The sequence below is a fragment of the Alligator mississippiensis genome, chromosome 3 (assembly GCF_030867095.1).
Source record: "Alligator mississippiensis isolate rAllMis1 chromosome 3, rAllMis1, whole genome shotgun sequence".
Lineage (NCBI taxonomy): Eukaryota > Metazoa > Chordata > Crocodylia > Alligatoridae > Alligator > Alligator mississippiensis.
Window position 1 is genome coordinate 47,025,908 of NC_081826.1, and position 15,877 is coordinate 47,041,784.

A 15,877-nucleotide genomic window follows, 5' to 3' on the forward strand; every position below is an offset into this window, starting at 1 on the left:
ACCATTTAAAGCAACACTGCTTATATAACTCATTGTAAGCAGTTAGTACGCATGACTGTTTGGAACCTGGCATTGTTTCTTCATAATGTAACTCAGTGGCCATGTCTACGCATGCAATTAATGTGATGCAATAAACTCTGGTGCTTATCACGCCAGGGCATATTGCTTCCAAGTGCCATGTTTACACATGCGCTTCGGACTGCAGCACATGGAGCTGGGTGGGAGCAACCCTGGCTGGCAGGAAGCCAGGGAGGGTCAGTCTGCCAGCCCAGGGCTGCTCTGACCTACCTCAATGTGCTGCAAAGGCTGGGGCACAAGTGTGCTCCAGTGTGTGGCTAACTGGCAGGCAGCCCCTCACTGAAGCACCCTCATGACCCAGCCGGCTCTGTTAGTGTCTACATGTGTGTTGCTGTACACTAAAGAACATTGCTGCAGGTTAGTACTTGTATTTACAAATACTAATGCATGGCAGAGTTGATTTGTTTCCTGAGGCCTAATAGGGATGCACATGTAGATGCAGAGACTATACTGCAGAGCTAATTAGGCAGCTCCGCAGTAAAGGTCTCATATAGATGCACCCTGAGTGTGAGGAACTCAAAGCCCCACAGATCATAAGTAACTGACTCTCCAACAAATGTAGTACTGATGAGTGTTACAGGACACATCTACATGTTCATTTATGTGCCTTAGATACTGTGCATTTAGTTCAGTACTTCCTTAATGAAGTATTAACTGAGGGCTTGTTTACATGTGTGAGTGCTGCAACACCGGGTACCTGCAGTTGTATAGGTGGTGAAATGTGCATCAGCATAAAGAAGATGGCAGCGGTGCGCTTTTGAACTAAAACATCTCTGCGGTGCTTTAGTTCAAAAGTGTACCACTGCTATTTTCTGCATATTTGGCCACTTATACAACTGCATGTGGTGCATCGCAGTGCATGTCAGCTCCTGTGTAGATTAATCGAGTCTGCTACAAAGCGGCAGTTCTCCAGCGCATCACAGAACAATGAGGTACATGTATAAATGCCCTGAATGTGCAGTAACTAGAATTACTGTGCAGTAGCACCGGTGCACAGTTTTTTAGTGATGCTTACTGTGCATTAATCTAATGACCAGGAATCCTGTTTTTCTGATTAAAAAAAAATCCCATATTTTCTGATTTTAACAAAGTAATCCAAAATCCATTTTTTTCCATGACTAAAATGAAATGTCACTATATATATAAAATATTTATATAAAATATTTTCATATTTTTTATATATATATATACACATTATATATTTATACATACACATATATAATAAGAAAATATTTTATATAATATTCATATATAAAGAAATATTTTATATACAATTTGTAAAATAAGAAAACAAGGATCCCTGCTAATAACATTGCACAGTAGTGTGCCACGGCAAAAACCATGCTAATAGCTTACTGCAGTGTTATTAGGCTAATGCCCAGTAAGCATCTCATGTAGATGCACCCACAGAGAGATATATTTAGTCCATCTTAGATAAAGGAGGCAAATAACGAAGTGGGGACTGGATTGAGTAGAAAGAAAAAAGGATGATCGTCTCTTTAAAAAAATTCTCAGTCAGTCCACTTCTTTGAATTGTGAGGTTTTTCAGAAAACATTAGCATTCACTACCAGTGGAGAGTCATAACAACCCGTGGTACAATTAAGGTCTGAGTGACATAGGGAGTCACAGACTGATGATATGAGGATCTTGGTGTTAAAAGTTCTCCCACTCTTTAAAAAAGCATATGCCTTATGCGAGTGTAATACCTATGCCTAGTAGTCCCAAGAGTAGGGCATGGTAATCATAAATCATCCATCACCAGGAGAGTCCTCATCATGTAGAGTCACGGTCCCTCTTACATTGTTTCTCTCTGGCCTCTTCAACTTTGTATCCTTTTCTAAAAAATGATTCACCTTTGAAAACAAGGAAGAAGGATGACTCTTTGCCAGCCTAAGTCACAGCTGGGCTGTTAGGACACTCACCAGGGAGATGGGAAACCTGGCATGGGGGGTCTCACTCAGTCCTAGCTAGCACATAAATTACTGCCAGGCTTCTCTCAGAGGGAGAGGTAACAGAGCATGTCACTCTTTCTGCATAAAGTGCCGTGCAAGTTTATTCTACTCAGAAAAACAGGGCAAATGAGACATGTTAAAAATATATATTTGTTTTTCAGTAAACTAGACCAAACATTTTCATATGAGAAAATTTTATTTATATAATAAAGTGCTTAGAATCCCCCATAAGCATTCATCATTAATCAGCTGTGCATCAGATGTGTGTCACAGTGAAATGTTATCCTCCTATGCAGGGATGTATTAGTGTATATCAAGATATTAATTACTAATGTCTCTAGTATGTATTGGTATTTGTTGTTTTTTTAACCTGATCAGAGTTCTTTTGAAAGCCTTCCTATTGATGCTAATAGGCACTGAATTGAGTCCTCTGTCGATAAACAGATTTACAAGCAGTTGAATAAGCAATGATGATAACTGATAGTAAAATTATTTTAAACTGTCTCCATTCTGCCACGTCTCCCCTCCATTTCTTCTCCCTGCTTCTCTAACTCATGTTAGCTACTTTTACTGTCATCGTTGGATGGTAACTGTTCAAAAGGACTCACTGCTGGATACTGATTGAAAAGAGTGGGCTCTGTCCTTGTTCTGCCTTCTTTCAGGAGTAGAGAGTAATCTAACAACATTTTTTTTTTATCCAACTGAAGTCAGTTGCTTGGAGGCGTCTCAGCTCACACATCTGGTAGGTGTAGCATACTGCTGGCTTGCAGAAGCTTGTAGCAGGCTGCATACATCAGACTAGAAATCTGCAGGCTTCTGGGGCTACCATCCACCTGTGGGCAGTGAGACCTGACTGAATGTCTGCTCAGGAGGTTTGGGCCAGCTGAAAGGAATAATTAGCTGGCACAAAGGGAAGTTAAAAGACTCCCAGGAATAAAGGGATGGAGACCTAAGAACTAAGGGAGAGAACTACCATACTAATAGCTGCAATGCCAGGTCAGGGTATGCTCTCAGAATCTGTCAAGAGATCCCAGCACTAGGGAACTCACTCCAGAGAAAGAGAAGGGAGACTTTGGGGCTGAGAGAGCAGCAGAGAGCTAGAGCCACCTTCTCAGGGTCTGGGAGAACTCAGTAGGGACTACGTTTATGTTTGTTTATGGATTTGAGGATTTATGTTGATATCATATGCCTTGACTTCCAGAAAGCCTTTGACCTGGTATCCCATGAGGTACTGATCAGAAAACTGGAAGATATCGGGCTGAACTGCAGGACTGTCAAGTGGGTGCGAAACTGGTTGCGGGGCAGGACACAGAGAGTCCAAATGAATGGATCGGTGTCATCCTGATGAGATGTGGGCAGCAGCATACCCCAGGGGTCAGTACTTGGCCCAGTGCCGTTCAATATCTTCATCAACAATCTGGACGAGGAGGTGAAAAGCCCATTGGCCAAGTTCATGGACGACACCAAGATATTGGGTTGTGTGGACACACCTGCAGATAGGCTGCAGATACAAGCAGACCTAGACAGGCTGGCATGTTGGCGCAGAACAGAATCAAATGTGGTTCAACGTAGAGAAATGCAAAGTGCTGCATCTTGGAAGGAAGAACCTCCAGTGCACCTACAGGCTGGGCATCACTATCCTGACCAGCACTACAAATTAAAGGGATCTGGGGGTTACAATAGACACCAGTAGAATATGAGCTGGCAATGCGATGCAGTAGCTGCTAGGGCCAATAAAACTCTGGCATGCATCAATTGATGCATCTCCAGTAAACCCAAAGAAGTGATTCTTCTACTTTACTCAACATTGGTGTGGCCACAGCTGGAGTACTGCATCCAGTTCTGGGCGCCGCACTTCAACAAGGATGTGCTAAAGCTCGAGAGGGTCCAGCGAAGGGTCACCTGCATTATCAGTGACTTGCATGGCAAGCCATATGAAGAGAGGCTGAGGAATCTCGGACTCTTCAGCCTGAAGAAAAGAAGGCTGAGAGGGGACCTGATTGCGGCTTACCTCTATATCAGAGGTGTGCATCAGGAGCTTGGTGAACAACTGTTCACCAGGGTGCCCTGGGGGAAAACTAGAAACAATGGCCTCAAACTCCTGGAAGATAGTTTTAGGCTGAACATTAGGCAAAACTTCTTTACAACTAGGGTGTCCAGACTATGGAACAAGCTCCTGCAGAGGTGGTGCAATCATTTACCCTAGAGGTCTTCAAGAGGAGACTGGATGGTCCCCTGGCTGGGGTCATCTGACCCCAGATGTCCTTCCTGCTCATGCAGGGGGCTGGACCCAATGATCTTTCGGGGTGCCTTCCAGCCCTATGATTCTATGATTTTATGTTCTGGTGTTTCCTGAGGCAAGGGTGCACAGAACAATTAAGAACTGAGTTGAATTTTAAAGAACATTCCCCAACCTGCTACGGTAAGGATCCTAATATTATAAAAGCCTTAGCTTGTCTGTCTGTCTGTCTGCCCATAATGCTTTATTCACACTCTGATTGGCTGATGGAAACGACCAATCAGAGCGTGAATACATTATTCAGCCAGGATGTGGTGGCATGGTGGAGTGCCACCATGATGGTGGGGACACAGAGGATGGAGCAGGGAGGGGGCAAGGTCAGCGCAGCCTCCCCCTTGCTTCTTGGAAGTGGCAGTAGCAGCATGGGGCGGAGCGGGGTCAGGACTTCTGATCTCTGCAGGTGGTGAATATAGAAGGGGGAGGGGGGCCAAGGCCAGCGCTGCTCTCTCTATCTCCCATGCTGCTCCCTCCTGACATGGGGAGGGAGGAGCAGTGGGCCCGGGCCAATGAGGTCATGGTGGGGGGAAGAGGAGGAGCTGGCCTGAGGGGGGGAGAAGCCAGCCTGCCATGGCAGTGGGGGTGGGGAGCAGTGGGCTCAGGTCAATAAGGGGGTGGGGTGGAGGGATGGGAGGAGTGGGCCCAGTCCTGAAATGGTGGCAGAAAGGGTGGAGGGGGGCATACTGGGCCCAGCCAAGCCCAGTCTGGCCCTGAAACGAAGGCTGGGGGGGAGCAGCCCAGCCCAGCCTGATCTGGCCCCAAAACAGTGGTGAGGAAGGTGGGGGGAGGGGCCGGCCCAGCGCCTGCCCCACAACAGTGGTGGCAGGGCTTACCAGGTCCAGCCTGGCCTCAAAACAGAGGGTATAGTGGGGTGTGTGCCGTACCCAGCACAGCCCAGCTTGGAAATGGCAGTGAGGAGGTTGGGGGGGTGGGCTCGACCCCAAAACAGTGGCAGGGAGGTGTGGGGGGCAGGCTCGGCTCCATGGCAGTGGGGGAAAGGAGGAGCATTCCCCCCACTCCATGGAGCAGGCGGCAGTGGTGCGAGAGGGAGGGAGTGGGAGGGTCACCATGGCAAGAGGGGGAGAGGGGGAGTGGCCCTGAACCTGAACTGCTTGGGGGGAACAGGGTTAGGCCCAAAGCAATGTGGGGGGTGGGGGAACAGGGTCGAGCCTGATGGGGGGGGCGCAGCTGGATGATGGGAGCAAGGGCACAGGGCCGGATGCTCGGCTCTTTCCCTGCCAGCCCTGTAGGTGGGGGTGGGGCGAGTGGCCTTGGCCCCAAAGTGGTGCGGGTGGTGGAAGTGAGCGTGGCCCCAGGCCTCTGTCCCCACCCCCACTGGCAGGCGGCAGTGATGGAGAAGATGGAGGAGTAGGGCAGCAGATGGAAGGGGGAATGGCCTGGCCTTAGCCCCAAAGTGGCAGGGGGGAGAGGGGGAGTGGGCCTAGCTCTGAAGATGGGGGGGGCCGGGCCTGGATGCAGGCCTCTGTCCCCAACTGCCTCCTCTCCCCCCTGTCATTCTTGGTGGGCAATTGGCTAGTGTACTGTATATCACCGTAGTGTCTGAGCCACTAGGAAGTCAACAGCAATAGTGGAGGCCCTAAACCAGGGGTGAGCAAAGTATGGCTTGGGTCTTGGATCTGACCCACCCAGCTCACAGGACCCCTCCAAAAGCTGAAATACCATTATCACCAGCCCTGGCCATCAGCTGCCCCTCTGAAAACCAGCCCCTCCATACAGGAGGTGCCAGCATCCCCTGTGGCAGCAACTTGGACTGTGGTTGCTAAACAGCCAACTCCCATCCCAGCCTGGCCTGGTTCTAAGAGGAGTACATAATAACCCTTATCATATAGTATTCTCATCCAAAAGACCCTAACTTTATGAAGTGCTTTAAGATCATATCATCTGCATCAAAGCATAGCTGAGACTTTGATCTGCGTTCTCCCTGAAAAGCAGAACTGTGTCAGTGGTTTGTAGCTTGCCATTCAATCTTTAGTGCACTTGGGACTTCTTTCACAGCATTGAAGGTCGTGGACTAGATCAGTAAACCAGTATCTGAAATGACTGACAGCCAGTGGAGGAACTTGAACAGAAAAAGGCAGGCAGTCAGCCATGTTCTGTTTTAGTCAGAGTCTGTGCTACATCATCACATTCACCTTCAGCTACAGTGAATTGAAGTATTCCAGCTTGAAGACAACAAATGCATGGATCGCTATAGATGGGTCCTCATCTGGAAAGAAAGGGCAAAGTTTACAAGAAAGCTGGAGATGAAAGGTGGCATATTAAAATATTGATGATATGCTGTCAGCCAAGCATAGTGAAAAATCAAAAAGGATCCCTGTGAAGGGGAAAAGGCAGCCTGGCATGGTCTACGCCCCCCCCCCCCCCCCCCCCCAATCAGGTGGCAAATGCTGGCAGCAAGCTGGTTCTGGCCTGCTACTTTGGGACCAGCATGGCTCTACAAATCAGGGGCGGAGCTAAGTGGCAGAGCAGTGTAGTGGGAGGATGCCGGTAGTGAGGCACGGCCCGCCGGGAGAGACGCGCAGAGGACAGGCACTTGGCAGAGTGACCTGGGAGACAGGAAAGAATACCATGGGCCAGACATGCCACAGTAAGGTGTGCGGCAGAGAGGCCCCTAAGGCAGGGCTGTGTGTGGCTGCTGAGAGTGCAGCTGCTGAGATGTACAGCAGCAACACATGTGGCAAAGTGGCCTCAGAGGTGGGGCAGAGTGCCACAGCTGAAAGGTGCCACAGTGAGGCGCGTAGTGAAGAGGCTTCTGAGGCAGGACAGGGTCCTGTGGCAGAGACCCCAGACAGGAATCCAGCAGGAAGCTTGGATTGGGCCACTGACACTGAGGGGCTGCAGGGTGGCAGTAAGAGGGCCATACCCAAAGAAAAGTGGGCAAGAGGCCTCTGGACCAGAGGCTGGAGTACTGACCAGAGCCATCTGGGACCCAGGTCAGACAAGGCCGAGGTGGGAGGGGCAGCAGCTCACTTGGGAGTGCCCCAATAATACTGTGGGGAAGTAGAAAAGGGCTGGAAGGCCTGCTGACCCCTAAGTAACTGGGAAAAGGGAAGCCCAGCAAAAGCAAAGGGAGGCTTCCACCAGGAGCAAGTAAATCTGGGGAAGTATCTCAGGCATACTACAGCAGATGCCGATATTTTTTTATCATTCACATTCTGAGTATTTGTTCCTTAGTTGTTATCTTCAGACAGACAGTTTAGTTTTCCTGATTCCAACTCAAATCAACAAGAGACAGCCTGTGCAGAGTTGGCCTCCGATACGGGCTCTTACCAAAGACTGTTGATGAAGGATGACAGAATTATTGTCTGTGGCCTTAAACATCAAGACGCTGACATCAGTTCAGGCCCTGGATGTAGTAAGGGTATGGTATAGGGGAGGTTGGAGCACCATGAAGAAGCCAGGGTGTGAGGTCCGGAGAGTCACCTGCCTCCTAAAGAAGATAAGACCAAGTCATGGCAGGTGAGATTGAATAGGACCCGAATACCTGGGTGACACACACAAGGATCCATCCTGTCATTGCTAATGAATAGAGCATTGGCCAAGAGGGGGCCCAAGCCCCAACATGTATCAGCAACCATTCCCAAGGCCATGAACCAGAGCAAATGGGGGATACAAGCATTCAGTGGAAGGTGTGTGACAGACAAGTGATAGAAAGATCTCCAAAAGCATTTTCCATATACCATAAGAAGTGACCACTGAAGCAATTTCAGTCAGACGATAAATCTCCATTTGTTCTCCAGATTTTTGGCATCAGAATAATTGATGGTGATGATCCATTTAGGAAAATAAGGAAGAATGAAGAACAAGTGTTCAGCACTGCTCCATACTTCTGTCTGCCAGTAAACTGCTGCCAACCATCCTGTCCTTCCCACATGCATTTCTCCCTCTTAGATATTAGCTGGCAGGGTCCAGTTCAAAGTAACTTACTGCGTCTGTGGAATTACCAAAAGAAGATAAATGTTCTAAGCTGATTTGACAGCTGAGATGAAAGCCTAGGTAGTCTGGTATTCCACTGAACAGACAGGGCTAAGGGAATACTGTAGAAGGCAGCTGAAGTGCAATACACATTCTATTCTATTGTTTATCAGAAAAGTAAGAAGTGCATGTGTATATATAGAACCAAACAACACAGCAGCCCATGACAATAAATCATACTGGCAAGATCAAGAGGTTAAACTGGGATTAGTTTAACCTCAGTGCAATATTTTCCACCCTGTTGTGACTTTATAAATAGCTATTTCCTTCCAGAGCAGCAAAAATCAAGCATAAGCTTGGTGAAGTCACAGGATAACAAAAGAGAAAGAGATGGGATTGAAGAGGGAGAAATTCTCAAAGAACTGAAACAGTAAAACAATGCTGTAGTTCCCATGAGACTAGTAGAAGTGCCCATTATTATTTCAGCCTCCATTTATATTAGGAAAAGACATACACCACTGCACATAGGGAATATATAGCATAAATGATTTGTCTCCTCTTTCTTGGAGATGAGTATTCTAATATAATAAAAGCTGTGGCACTTCTGGCTGTGTGTCTGTCTGTCCGTAATGCTCTGGGTCAACTGTGCATGCACTGCCCGGAACCTTATTGACAGACAGACACACAGGTGAGGTGGAGGCAAAGGTGGAGGCAGAGGCAGTGGGGACCAGGCTGTGCCCCACTGTGCAGGGGGGGAGGCAAGGGCTGTAGCTTATGGCCCTGTGGGGGAGTGTGGCACATGGCAGGGTATGGCGTGCAGCTGCAGGGTGCTGCAAGGAGCAGGTACAGGATGCTTCAGCAGTGCCTGCCAGCTACAACATGGGGCAGGGTGCACCCCCCGCACCTGCTTTCTGTGTGGCACCCTGTGGCCATGCGCCCTGCCCATGGGGGGCGATTGCCAGCTGCGGCTGTGGGGTGGGAAGAGGAGGGGGGCCACAGTGGGGACTGGGGCTGAGGCTGCGCCGGGTTGATCCTGGTGGGGTGGGGGGGTGGGCAGTGCTCAGGCCGAGCTGGGCTCTGGGGCCAAGGGAGCCCAGTGGCTCTTCCAGGGCTGGGGGCAGGTGGCTCCCACCACTGTGCGCACCTCAGAGGAGCTGGGGGAGGGGGGCCCACACTGCCCCCTGGGCTCCCCAGCGCTGCATCCCTGCATGACCCAGCCTGGCTGAGGCCCCAGTCACAGTGAATGCGGCCCCAGCCAGGCTGGGCCGTGGGACACTCGGAGCCTGGTGGTTCCTCCAGAGGCGGTGCTGGGGAGCCAAGGAGGGTACATGGCCCCCAGTCTGTGCATGGGGCAGGAGCAGCTGCAGCTGTGGCATCCGCTCCTCCTCTGCTCCTTGCCTCGCTGCTCCAGGTTTGACAGCAGTGCGACGCCATGACAGTCCTGCTGCAGGGTGTGGTAGGCCAGGCAGCGAGGCACGTGTGTGTGGCATGGGGGTGTTGGAGTGGCATATGGCTGTGTGTGTGCAGCATGCAGCATGTGGCAGAGTGTGTGTGTGTGTGTGTGGGGCATGTGGCTGGGTGGGGGGCATATGACTGGGTCGGTGGGTGTATCTGTGGGTGGGTGTTGGTGTGGTGTGTGGGTAGGTGGGTGTGGCATGTGGCTGGGTATGTATGTGGTATGTGGCTGGGTGGGTGGCAGGTGGGTGATAGTGTGTGTGTGGCATGTGGGTGGGTGTGTGTGGCATGTGGCTGGGTGTGTGTGGCTGGGTGTATGGCTGGGTGTGTGAGTGGCATGTGGCTGGGTGGGTGTGGCTGGGTGTGTGTGTGGCATGTGCCTGGGTGGGTGTGGCATGTGGCTGCATGTGTGTGGGTGGGTGTGTGTCAGGTGTGGGGGGCACATGGGGCCAGACAGAGCTGGGGGGTGGGGTTGCATGTGGAGCAGCAGCAGCGTGGGGCGGTAGGTGGTGGAGCTCTGTCTCCGCTGCCCATCTGTCATTCTTGTGGGCACTTTGCTAGTAGTCTTATAAAAAGAGAGGGGGAAGTGTTTGAACATCAGCAAAGAGAAAAAGGTTAATTTGAATGAATTAACAGCAGGTTGTGTTGCATATATTGAATGATATATCATGATGGAAGACCTTGATTAAAAACTTATTCTTTGTGAGACTTATTGAAGCTAGGAAGATGCATGTTTCATACGAGCTAACTGAGAGTGAACAGAGACTTAGATTACTTTTTCTTTTCTGAGAAAGCATCTTGAGCTTTCCCTTTTGTGGCTTACCATGTAACTCCAGTTGAAATTTCATCTTCCCTATCTGCTTCTGTACTCTGATGAACAGAGAAGAAGTAAAACATAGGGAAGTAAAACATGTGATGAATATGAATACTTGAATGTAGTGTTCCTTTTTCTGTGGAAGCAAGCTAGTTGGGCATGAAGGCTCCCTGTTATACACATTTCCCCTCTAACATAAGCTTAGAGCTGTGGGCTATGGAAAATCTCCCTGTGTTGCAGAAAAATATCTAGCCCTGTACATCTAGTTTTCCATCTCTAAGATGTCACACTGCCCTACCTTTGTTCAGCAGTCGCTTATTAAGGATAAAGCTGTTCAAAAATACTATACACTTCCAAAGAAGAAAAAGGAAAGTTGAATTTATAGTTTTCAATAATTGAAGAAGTCAAGCTTTGGTCCCCTCCCCCCTCTTTTTTTCCCCATGTTCTCTCTCAGATAACTGAGTGGTGGAGGGTAAGGAGGGGGTGAAATCCAAACCCTCAAGTTTATCTTCAATTTTTTTTTTCCCCTCAGAAGATTTGCTTGAGATTTAAAAGTTTCCCAGGGTGGTTTTGTTTCACTCAAAGGGCCATGTCTGGTGAACAGTGCATCAGTGTAAACTTTCGACTTATTCTAAATACAGGTGATAGGGTGCTCAAGGCATTTGTTGTATATCCAGAGGCATGAGTTTGAGCCTTGCTTCAGAAGTGTCCTAGAGATTTCTCTAGGCTGATCGAGATGTGAATGGGCACCTGGGAACAAAAGGTGTCTGGATGTAATTGTGACTACATCACTGACTTATGTGTCCTCCAGAGACTGACATGCCTTACCCATTCACTGGGTTGGCATGCCCAGCCCAGTGAACAACCCAAGACTGGACACTGGACTGGAACGCTAAATAAAAGCCAGTTTTAGTCACAGATTATAAGAAGGCATTATTGAAAGTCTTAAGTCTGACCTCCCATATAAGATGTGTAGATCTTCCTTGAATTATCTCATGTTTACCTAGAGCATATGTTTTAGAAAAAACATCTGATTCTAATTCAAAAATTGTCAGTGATGGAGAGCCTTCCATAGCACTTTGAAAGATGTTCCAGTGGCCAATTGCTTTTGCTGATACAAATTTGTATCTTATTTCTAGTCTTGGAGGAGTTGTCTGGCTTCAGCTTCCAGCCATTGGATCTTGTTATGCCTTTGCCTGCTAAACTGAAGAACCTTCTTATTAGCTTTCTGTTCCCTTCCCAGATACAGTGAAACCTGTCTAAAATAGAATCACAGGAGACCAGGGCATGGGGTGTGTGTGGGGGGAGTTTTGGCTTAAACAGTCTTCCGTCTTATAGGAAGAGCTTCTCTTTCTCTCTCTCTCTCCTTTCCAGCTTCACTGCTCTGTGATCTCACCATGCACGTACGCACACAAACTAGGTAATTACTTCTGTGATTTAGAAGGCGATTTTTTATAAGTGGGCCCCAGTTTTCTTTTTGTTTTTGCATTAGATAGCTTTCAGCATATATAGACTAAATACACATAATTCCCCATAAGGGATGCTGGGATTGTAGAAGTTTTTCAGCTTTGAGCAGGATTCTGGTTTTCATAGGTTCTGTCTTAGACAGGTTTTACTTTACTCATAGACATACCAAGTCACTCTTTAATAAACCAGAGTTAGCATCTTGAGTCTCCAATGGAAGACCTATTTTCTAATTCCTTAATCTTTCTCATGAACCCTCTTCATTTTCCAGTACAATGCTTGAATTACTGAAACTATACCTGCAGTGGTCACACCTGTTCCAAGTGCAGAAGTGCTGCAACCTCCCTGCTCCTACCCTTTATTCCTCTGGTTTTAAATCCACAGTAGTGCAGTCAAACTCATTTGGTTATCAATATCTTAATCTCTTTCCAGAGAGATTTCTTGCCAGGCTAGGTGGCAGGGCATCTCTCCTCCTGTAACTAAGGCATAAAGTCTTTTCCCTAGAGGTCTGCCTTGAATTATGGCCATATTTTGGGGGAGGGGGGGGAGGGGAAATCCCACATTTTTTTGCTAGCACCCTTATTTACTGAACTAACTAGATTACTCTGTACCAGAACCTTCCCCCTCCATTCTTTCTTCTACTCAAGTTTTTTGATGTTGTCTGCAAGGTTGATCAATATTCATTTTGTGGTTTCTTCTGGAAAAATCATGGACCAGTTCTTCAAGGAATCTATTACTAAGCACTTGGAGTAGGAGATGGTGATTAGGAACAGTCAGCATGGATTCATCAAAGGCAGGTTGTACCTGACCAGCCTGATTGCCTTCTATGAGATGACTGGTTCTGTTGATACAGGCATTCTAGTGGATTTTACATACCTTGACTTTAGCAAAGCTTTTGATATGGTCTCCCACAACATTCTCTCAGGCAAGCTAAGGAAGTCCAGGTTGGAGGAATGGACTGTAAGGTGGATAGAAAACTGGCTGGATCATCAGGCTCAGAGGGTAGTAGTCAATGGCTTGATGTCTAGTTGGTAGCTGGTACCAAGTGGAGTGCCTTAGGGGTCGTTCCTGAGGCCTGTCTTGTTCAACTTTTTCATGAGTGACCTGGAAGGTGGGATAGAGTGCACCGTCAGCAAGTTTGCAAATGATACCAAGCTGGAGGGAGTAGTAGATATGCTGGAGGGTCAGACTAGGTTCAGAGAGGCCTTGATAAATTGGAGGATCAGACCAAAAGAAATCTCAGGTTCAATAAGGAGAAGTGCAAAGTCCTGCATTTAGGACTGAACAATCCCATGCACTGGTACAGGCTGGGCACTGACTGGCAAAGCGCAGCTCTGTAGAAAAGGACCTGGGGCTTACAGTGGACAATAAGCTGAATATGAGCCAACAGTGTGCCCTTGTTGCCAAGAAGGCTAGTGACATACTGGGCTGCATTAGTAGGAGCATTGCTAGCAGATCTAGGGAAGTGATTCTTCCCCTCTGTTTGGCACTGGTGAAGCCACATTTGGAGACTGTGTCCAGTTTTGGGCCCACTACTACATAAAGGATGTAGACAAATTGGAGAGAGTTCAGTGGAGGGACTTCTGAGGAGATGCTGAGGGAACTGGGCTTATTTAGTCTGCAGGGGGATTTAATAGCAGCCTTCAACTATCTGAAGAGTTGTTCCAAAGACTGTGCTCACTGGTGGCAGGTAACAGAACAAGGAGCAATAGTCTCAAGTTGAGCAAGGGAAGTTTAGGTTGGATATTAAGAAAAACTTCCTCACTAGGAGAGGAGTAAAACAACGGAACAAATTACCTACAGAGGTTGTGGACTCTCCATCCTTGGAGACCTGACTGTAGACAAAGCCTTGGCTGGGATGGTTTAGCTGGGGATGGTCCTGCTCTGAGCAGGGGTTTGGACTAGGTGACCTCCTGAGGTCTCTTCCAATCCTAATTTTCTATGATTGATAGGAGTATTAAATAGTATAGCACCAAGAACCACACCCTGCAGGACCCCACTAGAAATATACCATCTAAAGGATTCCTCATTTACCATTGTATTTTGAGACCAATCAGGCAGTTTTTAATCTTTTAGTGTACTATGTCTTAATAACACTTGACACTCTTAATCAAAATATCATATGGCAGCAAGTCAAGTACTGTATATAAGTCTGCACACTGTACATCAATACTTACCTTTATCAAGCAAACATGTAATCACATTAAAATACCATTACGATTTAAGATTTAAATTTGGTATTAAGATACCAAATTTGTCTGACAAGGGCTACTTTTGATAAATGTCAACCATCATATTCTTTATTAATCTCTGTGTTAGCCATAATTATCTTGGTTCCGTGTCAGTCCTATAATTGGTTGGGTCATCCTTTTAGTATCTTTAAATATTGGCACTATTTGAACTTTCTTTCAAGTGCTCTGGAATTTCTTTAGTGTTCCAAGAACAGATTGTTGATGTTGATTAACAAAGAGCTTCTCAGAGAGTTGCAATGTCAGTATTAGGATTTCTTTGATCCTTACATGCTTGAGAGAAAATAATTCTAAGCTTTGCAGATCATAGATTATTTCCTGTTTCCCTTGCCTTTCTTCCCTTTCCCATCACAATTACTATCTTATGATTAACATTAACAACTTCTTTCTTTCATTTGTCTATCTATCAAATAGCTCTAATGTATATTACTACATTTTATACATTATGTATGTATGTAATCATAGCAGTTAATATAAATACAATAGCTGCTTTAACTTTTTAATTCAATTTAAATTTCACCTTTGAGCTAAGATGTTTTTAACTGCTGTGGCTTGTATTCTTGATTGTGGCTTTTGAATATTTGCTAAAATGTCTTTTTAACCAGTTCCTAATCACCATACAGATTTTTAGTTTAAATTCTTGCTCCCAGCTGATTTGACCCACAATTGTTTTCAGTCTTGTCAAATTGGTACTTTTAAAGCATTTATAACATTTGGACAATCTCCTTTGGATGAAAATTTTCTGAGATAAGAAATTGAAATGTCTAAATTATAGATAAATGACATTTTTTAATACTGGAAGTGAGACTACCACCTTAATCACTCAGACTGATGTTCTCCATGCTAATACAGCATTTCCCTCCTACACATAGGAATCAGTGCTTCCAGTCATCCAGTTATCTAGTGTGATTTGCATCTAGTCAGCATCTACTAGTACTCCATTTGGTTCTTTATCTGCTACAATATTGCTCTATAAGCATTAGAGGTCACTTGAGTGACCTCTTATGTTGTCAATGATTAGGAAACAGAAAGACATTGAGTCAACTTTCTCGATACAAAAACTTATGGACTCAAGATAGACATTGGATTTATGACATACCATAACCTGCCTGACATCTGACTCCCCAGGTACGCCTCCACTTTTACCTGCTACACCCCCTCTACTCCCAGCCTGTCTCTCACTCCCTGAAACCTCAATTTACATTTTCACTGACTGGCTTTCTTGCCTGCATTGCATGTCAGCCTCTGGCTTCTTTACTATTCATTCCATCCAGGAAGAGCACACACACCAATTGCAGATGCTTCCTCAACCTGATGAAGGGGTTTTAAACCCAAAAGCTTGCCAAGATATATTTCTCCAATTATTCATTTGATCTAATAAAAGATATCACATCTATTCAAAGAACCTTTCCTGCCTGTTCCTTAGGCCAACACGGCTACAACCAGAAGCCCACTTAACATACACAAGTGACATGAATTTTGCTTTCAATAGTTTGAGGTGCACTTTCACAGAAGCCCCTGAACCTAATCTCCTTGAAACTTGGCAGGCTTCCTGCCCTCTGAAGGGGAAAGCATTCATCCAAATTTGCAAAAAAAATAGACAAAGTTATAGGTATTTTAGTGATTTACCAT

At 46.6% G+C, this 15,877-nt stretch overlaps 1 protein-coding gene across 3 annotated transcripts in view; it reads right to left on the minus strand.

The window, feature by feature from the left end:
* Window positions 1-2,910: 2,910 nt before the first annotated feature.
* The window catches only part of LOC102573237 (Y+L amino acid transporter 2), a 56,251-nt gene continuing 43,284 nt past the window's right edge, over window positions 2,911-15,877 (minus strand). Inside the window, exons 11-12 of one of the 3 annotated variants that reach the window (XR_009460682.1) lie at window positions 12,873-13,100; window positions 2,911-6,554 (exon numbers count right to left, since the gene is read on the minus strand). The gene's annotated coding sequence lies outside the window, so the exon portion shown is untranslated. Of the gene's footprint in view, window positions 6,555-6,738; window positions 13,101-15,877 lie in introns of those variants that run through there. The other 2 variants (XR_009460680.1, XR_009460681.1) reach the window with 2 other exon arrangements.